The 8,731-nt window shown below is 57.9% G+C and overlaps 1 protein-coding gene across 1 annotated transcript in view; it reads left to right on the top strand.

The window, feature by feature from the left end:
• Window positions 1-6,699: 6,699 nt before the first annotated feature.
• IL13RA2 (interleukin 13 receptor subunit alpha 2) overlaps window positions 6,700-8,731 on the top strand; it is a 19,922-nt gene continuing 17,890 nt past the window's right edge. Inside the window, exon 1 of the mRNA XM_019536372.1 lies at window positions 6,700-7,083. The gene's annotated coding sequence lies outside the window, so the exon portion shown is untranslated. The remainder of the gene's footprint in view (window positions 7,084-8,731) is intronic.

Genomic DNA, 8,731 nt, shown 5'->3' with positions numbered 1-8,731 from the left:
CTTTACAGACTAACCCAAGTAGGTAGGTATAGAGCACGTGTCTGCTCTCCTCTCTGTCTCTCTCTGAGGGGGGTGTGTATATATTATATATATACACGCACACACATGCATCTTAATCATTCATTTTATTTATATATATAAAAAGCTCACTTCATCCAATGCTGCTGAACAAATCAACACTTGTTTGCCAGTAGTAACAGAGCCTGTTATGACTTGTGTGTTATGATTTGTGTGTGTGTACACACACGTGAGGAATTACTCTTTAAAGGGATGTTATCCAGTTGCTCACGCCCACAGCTCACAATGGAAAGTCTTGTGCATCCTGTATTTAGGGGCATGGGGGGGCAGCAACAGGAGGGCCAGGGCTCACCGTCCTTAAGTGAAGTGTCTCTCGACTGTTGCCAAACCACCATTATAGCATCCCTGAGAGCAAGAGCTGGCTCCAGGTAGCTGGCCTCTCGCATGGCTATCACCGACGCGAGCGGCTTGAGGCTCGTCCTGCGCGGCGGCACCGTCCCTGCCCCGCACAGCTCACCGGCTCCCACGGGGGCACGGCAGTGGGTGGAAGCAAGGCAGGATCGTTGCCCCCGTGTCTTGGAGGACGTCCAAAAGAGGACCAGGCAAGTCCAGGCCCGATGGCTCCCTCCACGGGTATTCCACACAGCAGCAAGGCAGCGCCCCCGCACCGAGCATCCGAGAGCCGGGAGCTGTAGGGCGAGGGACCGGTCAGCCTGGACAGGCCCTGTGTAGATACTGGACCCCTTAGTGCTGTTCACGCCGTGAGGCACCGACCTGGGTGCAGCTGTGGTCTGCACCGGTCTAGATGACTTGCCCAGGGTCACATAGGAAGCCTGTGGCAGGGCTGGAAGCTGAGCCCAGGTCTCCCGGGCTCCACGCACCCTGCATTGCAGTTGGCATGGCTGGCACTAGACGCCCGCACCCAGACGGTTGCCCAGCCACCAGCACGGTCACACCGGAGAGCGGCAGTGGACAGCACCCAGGGGTGCGGGGATGGCTGCCCCCCGGTGCTGTGCTGGTTTATTTGCTGTTTCTGGAAGGAGGTGGGGGGTGACTTCATGTTTTGCACGGGACATACACTTTGCTGCGGTCCCATGGGATGGGATGTCCTGCTTCCAGAGCAAGCGGAGGGGGCCGCGCACGTCGCTGTAACACTTCAGGAGGGCAGCAGCTGCCCTGCAGCAGGGAAGGCGGCCCGCGTCCAGCCCGCCCTCCCAGGGGAAAGGCCCCGTGCCACGAAGACTTTGGGGCACGAAAGTCTTCCTGTGCAAGGGGAGATTGGGCGGGTGCACACGCCTGGCAGCACGGGACGGGAAATCGCCCCGAGGGCGAGCGCTGGGAAGCGTGGGCCTCTCGTGGCCCAAGCGGGGGGCTTGCTTTCCCCTGTAGCAGGGACCCTCTCGAGCCCATTTTGACAACATTTCATCGAAGCAGGGCGCTGGTTCGGGCGCTAGGCCTGCGTCCTGTCTTACGTCGAGTTTAGGTGCCGCACGTGTCTGGGCTGGTTTGGGCAGGGCCGATCCTGCCTCGGGCATGCAACCTCTGCCCGCCCCGCGTCTCCAGGACTCGGTGCTCATCCCCATTTCTGAGAGGTCCCGAGGCGGAGGAGCTTGCAACGGTGCCGGTCTCTGCCTGCCGCCCACGGAGAGGTCGCACCCAGCAGACACCAGCAACACAGCATCGGTCTGGATCCCATTAAGCTTTTGGGCAAGGATACAAGGCCGATCCCATTTCATCCACATCCAAGTGCTTGTGCCTAATCAAATGCACTTGGTGGGACAACACCAGACTCCTGACAGACAGCTCTGGAGGAGCTGAATCATTCCCTCTTCAAGTGGAAATAGAAGCTGTGTTTAGGGGAAATAAACTCCGGGAGCTTCCCTTCGGTGCCTCCGCGCAGCAGAGAGGACGCCGGCTGTGCGTGCCGCGGGGAGCGCTCGCGCTCGCGTTCTCCCGCGGTACCCAAGGACTCCTGCCGTTTGCAAGGCTTCGCTGAGGCCCGGGAGGTTAAAACGCAGACCTCAGGGGTTGATTACAGCAGTTGCTCATCAGCACAGCCGTGCAACTGCCTCCTGGCTTGCGCATCTCTGCTGGGGGTGCATTTCCACAACAAGCGGCTGAGTCCTCGCTCTGGCCCATAAGTGACTGTTTAATGTGAGTCACAGAGCTGTGTGCATCATGGATTTCCCATTCGTTGGCAGTGACAAAATTTGGGGGGGGAGGGCATTTTTGGGTTGGATGACATGTTTTATTTGACCTTGGACAAACTGTTTCACATGTCACTTGAGCCTTTCTGGAAGGGTTCTTGTTCCTCATAAAATCAAGTGGGAAGACAGCAAAAGCTGTGATTTGGATTTGGGAAACATCGGCTTGAAACCGGCCGACTTCCAACATTTTTGTGCGCAGTTCAGCAAAACTGAGATAATTCATGAACAGCATCTCCCTGGGAACGTGCATTTTTCACCAGAGCCAGATGATATGGCTGATAACGCGATCAGGGGATCATGGCGCTTATCCAGCATGCCCGTAGCACCGGTGATGCCCGGAGCAAAACCAAAGTGGTTTCATTACCTCCTTTGTATTGCAGCACATTCAGTTCCTCGGAGAAAGGCCACTTCTGCATTACAAATGCCTCAAAAAAGACCCCCAGGCTGTTCACCTCGGAGAAGTACGGGTCAGGCCCAGTGGCTGCAGCAGCTTCGGGTCCAGTAAAATGCCTGGTGAAGGTCTGGCTCTTCCCCTTCTGGGAAATGATGGCTGTGGTAAAGGAGCTGGTGCATGGACGAGTCTGTGGTGGGAGCCGTCGGGCGGATGGGGGCATCTCCCAGATCGGCGCGCAGCATCTGCACTTGCAAGGCAGAGGGCAAGGGGCCGATAGCCCGTGGTCGGGGAGAGGAAACGTGGTGCAGGGGAGTCGTGAGTGCAGCAAGGCCCCAGCCAGATCCCCGGAGCGGCGGTGCAGTGGCCGCGGTGCTGAGGGACGTGCAATGGCAGGAGTATGCGACCAAGGCGGGGGGGAAGAGCAGCGCACCCCAGCTAACGCCGGCCCAGCGCGAGGAGGTCTGCCCCGCATGTCCCTAATACAGGGCAGTTGCAATGAGGGTTAAAACCTCCTTCTCTGTTCCTGGTGCAAGTCCAGGGCTTGCCCCCAAAGCCAGATTCTCATGGAGGTGAACCGGACCCACGGGGGCAGCCCCACGGCCAGGCCACGGCTGTCGTGACAGTGCGGCCTCCACAGCCGGCGGAGGGCCATGACCACGGCCAGATTCTCCACTGGTGGCTTCAGTGGAGCTTTCCCCTTTTATCCCAGCACCAGATCTGGCCCCGCGTGCCTCCATGCAGAGCGGGACTGAGGGCCACGTGTTACAGGCTCCTTGGCTGGGACGTGAGCAAAGCCGTGCAGTCATTTCACCCGCTTGCACCCAGCAAATGAAGCCGAACTTCGGCAACGGGCCCCTTTTCGGCCAGTGGGATGTGGCTGCAGCTCAGCTTCACCTGGGAGCGGCCAGATGTGATGCAGATGTGAGTCGGGTTGGCTGATGCACGCTCTCGGGTGGTAAGGGCCCCGTGCCTGGCAGCGCCCCGCGCTCGGCAGAGGACCGAGCTTAGCGGGCAGATCCCAGCACCACGGGAGGTTGCTTTTTTTTTTTAGAAGAGCTAACTGGATTTGGCACCCTCCGAGAGCGCCCAGGTGGTTTGTTTGCTCAGCACACATTGCTTCAATCCAGGTTTCCAGGAACTGGCTGTACGTTAGCACTCCACTCATCAGCCTGGCTCGCACTCCATCGGCAAGTATTTCTCACTTCTTTTGTGCGGTAATCTGATTTGACAGCTGGGCACGCAATGCCCCCCACACACCTTGCCTGTGTAATACTTCAGCCTTGCCTAATCTTATATCGGGAGCTACGTGGTGCTTACCAGCAGTGAGAGACAACGGATGAGCTTTACCCCGCGGCACAGCCTGGACGTGGGGTACGGAGCACGGCGCCGTGGCCGTCGCAGCATAGAATATGTTGTGTGCTTGTCCCCTTCGTGGGTGGGCAGAAATGAAGTCCGAGTAACCCGGCTCAGTGTGACACGAGCCTCCTGGGGTCCTCTGGGCACCCCCGGGCCCTCAATAAGACAAAACACAAGAGCTTCCCGCAGGCCCGGGCAGGACATTGCCAACTCCCAGCAAAGATGTCGGGGTCCAGGGCTGCATTTCACCAGCCCCATTAGGGCCCGCGCGTTTTCTTATTCCAGACTTACCGCTGAAGGTTCAGCGTCTCCGAAAGCACCCCCAAACCGGCTCAGCCCTGCCCAGTGTTATCGTCAGCATGCTTTTGTGAGCAAAAACACTGTTGGTGTTCGCTGTCCCGGCCAGCTTGCAGCCCAGGGCCTTTTCTGGTCCGAATCAGTCCAGCCTGGGGAGGAGGCGATGCCGTCCAACCCAGCATCCCCGGCATCCTCCTTAGCAAGTCACCGCTGTTGGCTGAGGAGGGCCGGCTCTCTCGTGCTGTTCGTCGGCGCGCTGGGCTGAGTCGCGGCAGGAAAATCCCGGTGCGCTAACAGCTTACTGCGCGGGGCCTGCCTCCCGGCAGGAGCCGGCTTCCCGCACTAGCTGCTGCCCGACCTCCGCCCGGTGCCAGGTTGTTACAGGAGCTGGTAGGAGATGTCCTGCATCTTAGTAGCTAATGTTTTATTAGCCCTGAGGACCTTGAGAGCTGGATTAATAAAGCTCGGCGGGGTTGCTGGATCGTGCTGCTAAGGCTTTGGGTGCAGCTGCCCCGAGGAGGGCTGCGTTCGTACGCCGGGTGTCGGCGCCATTGGAGGATAGCTGCACCGTGCTGCGTTGTGCATCAGAGAAATGGCATCAGAGGCTCCTTGCACGCACGTGGTCCTCAGCTGGAGGACAGGGACTTGGGCCCTGGGCCCTGTGTTGCTCAAACGTGTGGGAAGCCTTTGGCGGGGAGCTGAGAACTTGCGGCTCCAGGAAACAAGTGCTTCGAGTGAAACCTTGTTTTCAAAATCATAGTTACGGACACCGAGGAAGTCACATCCAGTCCAACGCCTGGCTCTAAGCAGGACCAGCCCCAACCACAGCATCCCAGCCAAGACTTTGTCTAGCCAGGCTTAAATACCTCCAAGGATGGAGTGTCTGCAACCTCTCTGGGGAGCCTGGTCCAGGCTTCACCGCCCTCCTAGTGAGAGAGTTTTTCCTAATGTCCAACCTCAACTTCCCTTGCTGCCACTTGAGCCCATTGCTCCTTCTGCCATCTGCCCCCACTGAGACCAGCCCAGCTCCATCCTCTTTGCAGCCCCCGGCAGGGAGGTGACGGCTGCTATCAAATCCCTGCTCATGCTTTTCTTCTCCAGACTCAATTAGCCCAGTTCCCTCAGCGGGTGTAAAAGCCTGGAGGTGCGATTTGACCGATGGAGCGGTCCTTCCAGCCCAGCCCCTTGCAGGGTGCCTGCAGCCCGAGCAGCTCGGCCATCCTGGAGTCCAGAGGGGGATTTTTACTGGGCTGCAGCCGAGGATCGGGTCAGAGGCCGATGAAAAGACTGCGTCAGTCGAGAGCTGGGACAGACGGAGCCAGCGGACGAGAGCGGTGAGACCAGGCGGTGGCAGATCAAAGGAGTATCAGTAATGTAAGAGGGTAATTAATGGCCTAGGTGTGCCCCGGGGGCAAGGGTTTGTCAACGACACTTCAGTGCTTCCCAGGGCACCTTTGCGAGCTGCGGCAGTGGTACTTTTGTAGATCCTGGGCAGGAGGAAGCAGCAAGCAGTGCAGTGGTGGGCTGCAAGATCAGGCTTTTCTTGCAGAGACAACGGGAGTTAGTGCCAGGATGGGCTGAAGCCAGCCCACGTGGAAGGGACATAAGAGGAGAGTGACCGGGATTTTCCCCCTGTCCCCCTCTCCCATGCAGCCTCCAGCACTGAGGGTGGAGGCAGGCCTGATGCAGAGGCCGTGCCCCTCGCCCCCTACGCAACAGCGATGATGCCCCTTTCCTCCCAGACGTCCAGTCCCGTGGTGAATCTGGCTGCACTCTCAGCTTCCTCCGCATCTGGTGGCAAGGAGTTTCACGCTTTCATTGCACGCTGCAATGCATGCATACAGACGACGCGACTGTGCAGTCGTTACCGTGTGTTTATTCAGTGCTTGTATTAGCAAATACTAAATAGATATTCAGTGATGGGAGTTCCTGCACAGTCGAGGATTCGCACTGACCGTGCTGCGACGTGCTACTGTGCAACCTTGTTCAGTTACTGCACAGTGTGCATCTCATGTAGGTGTGCCCGCTGTGCAAAAATACTTCTTTGTGTTAGTTTTAAACAGACTGCCCACTCATTTCATGCTCAGTCTTGTCTGGTGAGAGATGGGAAATAATCAATTCCTACGGGCATTCACTTTGCCATTTATAAACCCTTCTCCTGCCCCTCCTCAAGTGTCTCTTCTCTAAGCTGAACAAGCCTGGCCTCTTTAGTCCCTCCTCATACGAAGGCCCTTCTGTACCCCTCATTGCTGTGTTGCCCTTCTCTGCACTTTCTCTCTATCCTTTGCAAGGTGCAGAGGCCAAACCCGGGTGCAGGATTCGAGGTGTGGACACCCCAGGGACTTACAAGGGGCCTCACAATCCTGTCAGCTTCATGAAAGGTAGGGACAGAGGGGTGGGGTCAGTGCAGCAGCTTCAGCGCTATCTGCCCAGGTTCAAGAAAGTGAGCGTGGAAAGCCCTTGATAAACATAGTTTATGAGTCCACGCGATGAATCATCAAACCGGTCCCTGCTGACTCTTACAATGAGAGCAGTGGCTGACACCACAGCTTACTCCAAACCAAATTTTGGCACGTCCTCCCTTGTTCCTTGAGATTCAGCTACACTTATGGTTGCAAAATCCCTGTGCTATGACTTTGAGTGGTCCCAACGGGAAGTGATTGATTATAAAACATGTGAACTCTGTAGGAAACTTTCCAGTGCTAAAAAAACCCAACACGCCGGTTGATCTGAGCCAGCACACGACTGCCGGCTGAAGGGAGGCAGCACTCCTGCGTGGGGCATGCATTAAGGCACATGACAATCCCCCAGGTAAGATTTTTTGCTCTTTTTTTTGCATTGCCATATACCTTGCTGTTTGCTTTTAGTGCATTTTGCAAACGTGTGTGAGAGAAACCAGCACGGCTCTGTCTGGAGAGTGCCTGCTTGCTCTGTGTGTGGCATGGGAAAGTTGTGCTGAACTTTGTAGCTCTGCTAATGAGCCGGTGTGAATGCCACAGGTGAGCGTAGCCGGTGTGTGTCACACCACAGGGAGCGCCGCTCCCTGCTGCTGCACGGGGATCTGTCCAGGCCAGGTGGGGTTTGCTCAGGTCCTCACAGCTGCTCCTTCAGCTTTGCGTGCCTGCCTCTCGTGCGCCGGGCTGCCGGTGCCGCGTGGGCCTGGCGCCGTCCCGCTGTGCTCGAGGAACGGCAGGAGCACCTCTGCGCCGCGAGGCGTGTCCTGTAGGAGCCCCTCAGCCACGCACCTGCCCGGTGAGGTGGCCCGGGGATCGCTGCGCCCACCTCCGAGGTGCCATCCGTCGCGGCTGGGCAGGGAAACCCTCGCACCCGGCGGCAGCTAGACAGCCAGAGACGGTCCGTGAATTTAGCAGCCAGGGCGACAACAGGACAGCTGGGTTTCAGGGCCTTTTCCCTGCATCTCAGGGCTGGTTTGGCTTTCCTAGGTTGCTGAGTCCATCCCTGGTGCTGAATTTCCTCTCACTCATGCGCGGCCGTGAGCCCCGCCGCTTCTTATGTCTGGCACGTCACACGGTAGCGTGTCCTTTCACAAGTCCTTTCCTACAGGGGCTTGTTTCCAGGGACCTGCCGTCCACTCCCCATCGCCTGCCCCTGCACGGCACCATCTCCCTCTGCTCGTCCTAACACTGAGAAATGCAACCTGCTTTCTATTTTAGCTGCCCGATCTCTATGTTGGCGGCTTGTGTTGGTGGGGGGCACTGCCAGTGGGACGCGCTCGGTGCAGGCGGGTGACCCAGGGCCGTGCACCACAACGGCGTATCTGCCAGGGGCTGCTGAAGTCTTACTGCAGTGGATTTCTCTGCTGCGCTACAGGGAGCGTCCCTGGGGCTGCGCCACCCGCCGAGCTCCTCTTCCCCTCAGATTTGGTTGCTGAATGCTAGTCATAGAAAATGAGGGCTGGAAGGGACCTGCAGAGGTCACATCTAGTCCAACCCCTGCCTGAGGCAGGATCAGGCCTCTCCAAACCAGCCCAATCATCATTTAAACTCTACGTAGGACAGCCATCCACCTTGACATAACACCTGAACCTGCCACAGGTGAAGCAGGGAAACCGCGGCAGCCAACGTCCTGCTTCTATGAAATGTCGATATGCGCTCAAGAGATCCCAGGTAGAGGCTGTGCTCCCATGGCAAAGCAAGGCAACCCACCCCGCGTCTGCACCCATCTGACCATGAGGACAAAATGGCCCCTTCCTGGCCCCAAATCTGGCATCAGTCTGACCCTGAGCAGAAGGGCAAGACCCTCTGGCCAGGACCCTCCAGCTTTAGTCCCAGCAGAAGCATTGGCCCAGCCCAGCCCAAGCCCCCAGCCTGGGCTGTAGCCAGCACCCAATGCCTCTGGGCTGTAAGATCAGGCTTTTCTTGCAGAGACAACGGGAGTTAGTGCCAGGATGGGCTGAAGCCAGCCCACGTGGAAGGGACATAAGAGGAGAGTGACCGGG

The sequence above is a fragment of the Crocodylus porosus genome, unplaced genomic scaffold (assembly GCF_001723895.1).
Source record: "Crocodylus porosus isolate Cpor-Errol unplaced genomic scaffold, CroPor_comp1, whole genome shotgun sequence".
Taxonomy (NCBI): domain Eukaryota; kingdom Metazoa; phylum Chordata; order Crocodylia; family Crocodylidae; genus Crocodylus; species Crocodylus porosus.
Note: the sequence above shows the minus strand (reverse complement) of the source record. Positions and strands in the feature narration are given on the sequence as shown.